Source organism: Octopus bimaculoides, chromosome 4 (genome assembly GCF_001194135.2).
Source record: "Octopus bimaculoides isolate UCB-OBI-ISO-001 chromosome 4, ASM119413v2, whole genome shotgun sequence".
NCBI lineage: Eukaryota > Metazoa > Mollusca > Cephalopoda > Octopoda > Octopodidae > Octopus > Octopus bimaculoides.
Genome location: NC_068984.1, coordinates 140,279,824 through 140,283,145, shown reverse-complemented (window position 1 = coordinate 140,283,145; position 3,322 = coordinate 140,279,824). Strand labels below are relative to the sequence as shown.

Sequence of the window (3,322 nt, the reverse complement as noted above, 5' to 3'; positions counted from 1 at the left end):
GTTGCTAGGTATTTTGTTCGGCGTGCTAACGTTTCTGCCAGTTTGCCGCCTTAAGTGGGGATAAATATTCTTTTCTACTCTAGGCACAAGACCCGAAACTTTAGGGAAAAGGGGCCAGTCAATTAGATCAACCCCCAGTATGCAACTGGTACTTAATTTATCGATCCCGAAATATGAAAGGCAAAATCGACCTCGGCGGAATTTGAACCCAGAACGTAAAGACAGACGAAATACCGCTATGCATTTCGCCCGGCGTGCTAACGATTTTCCCAGCTCGCCGCCATAGTTATATTAATAACATCAAATTGCTATGCGGTATGTAATGTATGCGTCAATGTGTGTGGGCGTGTGTGATGTTTGTTTCTGCAATGCGTGTCAGTGTATGTGTACGTTTTCACACAATCAAATTCGCACACACAACATACCACAAAGCAACGTGGTTTTAAAATTAACATAATTAAACAAGTTAATCAAGTGAGAGTAAAAAACACAACTGTTAATATAAGTAATTTTGAAGACTTATCTTCAGTTCTCGCGATAGCTCAGTTGGTAGAGCGGAGGACTGTAGTGAGTTGTTTAGAACTGTAATCCTTAGGTCGGTGGTTCGAATCCGTCTCGCGAGATTCTTTTTTTTGTTTTTGTTTTACTATGTATTCATGAGATCTTTCCTATTCTGTTATTATTCTCAATTGTTAGCTGCAGTTATTCCGGAATAACGCTTTCAACGTTTTAAATTCGATCGCTTTCAGGTTCTGAGTCCAAATTCTGCCGAGTTCAACTTTGCCTTTCATCCTTTCAGGATCGATAAATAAGTACCAGCTACGCACTGGGGTCGATGTAATCGACTGAATCCTCCACTAAAGAAAACTGCAGGCCTTGTAACAAAATTTGAAACCATTGCTGACATAAGTAAGGAACAAATCACTTGATTAATGAGAACAAAAACGGAACTGGTAATATATACAATTTTGATCTTCTGTAGCGTTATCTCGCGATAGCTCAGTTGGTAGAGCGGAGGACTGTAGTGCGTTATTAATATCTGTGATCCTTAGGTCGGTGGTTCGAATCCGTCTCGCGAGATTTTTTTTTTTTTTTAATTCAATTTATTCTACGTTTTTCAAATCTCGCTGTTCTATCATTTGGAAATTGGCTACGTACATAAATCTTTACGAATCTTTGTTGGAGAATTCGCACCATTCCGATGACAGACATACGTCTCTCTCTCTCTCTCTCTCTCTCTCTCTCTCTCTCTCTCTCTCTCTCAGTGTGTACGGGCGTGAGTGTGTGTGTGTGTATGTTCCAGTAAGTACATGAAATGAGCTCCGAGAAATTACTTAGTATCGTCATTGGATTTGGATAATAATAATAATAATAATAATAATAATAATAATAATAATAATAGGAAGAAGAAGAAGAAGAAAAGGTCTCTAAATGCATGCAAGATGGATCGAAATTGTCTCGATTGTCTACTACAAGCAACTTCGAATATGCAGGAAGGACAATCTCAAGCAATCAACAATTCTTCGGTGTTAAAATGCCATTTATTGCCATACAAGCACTTCAATAAGGACATATCATATCATATTTGACACCGAAGCAAATGTAAAGACAGTAGGTCCGTTACTATTTCGGATTACTACAAAGGGCTACAAACAGTAATGTTTGGGGATAAAGTGGGGATCTAGGCGACGCCTCTTTGGGGGCGCCATTTTTCGGTTTGCTCTGTTGAAATAAAATTGCTTGTCATATCGGGACACTAGGCAGTTCTAGGTTAAGAGTAATTTACACTAAGGCATATTTCAGGGACGTGACCATGAATAGGTGGACTGTCGGAAGGGCAGCAAACAAAATAGGGGAAAATCTGACGAATACAGAGCGAAAAAAAAAAAAAAAAGAAATCTCGCGAGACGGATTCGAACCACCGACCTAAGGATTACAGTTTATGATATTGACAATCTACAGTCCTCCGCTCTACCAACTGAGCTATCGCGAGAACTGGTCTGTATTTAGTCAAAGTTACTTATATTAACAGTTGTATATTTGCTACACTTGATCAATTTGTTTAGTTATGCTAACACTAAAACCACATTGCTCTGTGGTCTGCTGTGTGTGTGTGAATTTGATTGTGCGAGAACATAGACATAGATACACTGACATATAGAAACTAGCGAGTCTTGACTCGTCAATCCTACGAAATGCTTAGCGGTATTTCGTTCGTCGAGCTGGCAGAAGCGTTAGCACGCCGGGCGAAATGCTTAGCGGTATTTCGTCTGCCGCTACGTTCTGAGTTCAAATTCCGCCGAGGTCGACTTTGCCTTTCATCCTTTCGGGGTCGATTAAATAAGTACCAGTTACGCACTGGGGTCGATATAATCGACTTAATCTGTTTGTCTGTCCTTGTTTGTCCCCTCTGTGTATAACCCCTTGTGGGCAGTAAAGAAATAGGTATTTCGTTCGTCGCTGCGTTCTGAGTTCAAATTCCACCGAGGTCGACATTGCCTTTTATCCTTTCGGGGTCGATTAAATAAGTACCAGTTACGCGCTGGAGTCGATGTAATCGACTGGTGTCGAGAGGGCAAGATGACGCATGTGTGAATATGTATGTGTTTGTGTGTGTGTGTGTGTGTATGTGTGCGTGCGAGTATGAGTACGCGTTTGAAAGAGAGAGAGAGAGAGAGAGGGAGAGAGATAGACAGAGAGATGGGTTCTACCAAGATCACCTGATCTAGATATACACCAAGTGAGTATAAAGCTTTCTGTGACGCTCTAACGATTCACAGTCTCCCGATCACTTTCCAATCACTTCCAAACAAGATAAACACATTTATAATAAATTAATTCCACAATTAAAATCTCAGCATTTGGGATTTGATTCCAATTCGCAGAACTCATAATGATTGGAAAACAAAGATTTTAAACACAGATCACCCAGCCGGCATCTACAAACAAACAGCTCGGGGTTAATGAGACGTTTAACTTTTTAATTAATCACAGAAATAACACGAGACAAAAAATCCGTTTCAAGCAACATTCAAACCGGAGCGCCATCTATGTAATTAGTATTTGATAATGTAATGTAATTGTAGAACTTTTTGGCCGATTTGTTTTATAACATTCCAGAGTTGTAGGTGTTTCACATTGTTTTTCAATTGTTTTTCAATATGTGCAAACTAGCCTCGTTCGCAACACACGCACGCATGTATGTATGTATGTATGTATGTATGTATGTATGTATGTATGTATGTATGTATGTATGTATGTATGTATGTATATACATAAACTGAAAGAAGCTCGTCGTATATATATATATATATATATATAT

At 39.3% G+C, this 3,322-nt stretch overlaps 3 non-coding genes across 3 annotated transcripts; 2 read left to right on the top strand and 1 right to left on the bottom strand.

Annotated features, from left to right (window-relative positions):
- Positions 1-531: 531 nt before the first annotated feature.
- Positions 532-623, top strand: Trnay-gua (transfer RNA tyrosine (anticodon GUA)). Its single transcript is given in 2 exon segments — positions 532-568; positions 588-623. It is a non-coding gene; the product is annotated as a tRNA-Tyr (tRNA).
- Positions 624-988: 365 nt separating this feature from the next.
- Positions 989-1,080, top strand: Trnay-gua (transfer RNA tyrosine (anticodon GUA)). The gene is given in 2 exon segments: positions 989-1,025; positions 1,045-1,080. It is a non-coding gene; the product is annotated as a tRNA-Tyr (tRNA).
- An 818-nt stretch (positions 1,081-1,898) lies between these two features.
- Trnay-gua (transfer RNA tyrosine (anticodon GUA)) lies at positions 1,899-1,993 on the bottom strand. The gene is made up of 2 exons: positions 1,957-1,993; positions 1,899-1,934 (listed from the first exon to the last, which is right to left on the bottom strand). It is a non-coding gene; the product is annotated as a tRNA-Tyr (tRNA).
- Positions 1,994-3,322: the final 1,329 nt, after the last annotated feature.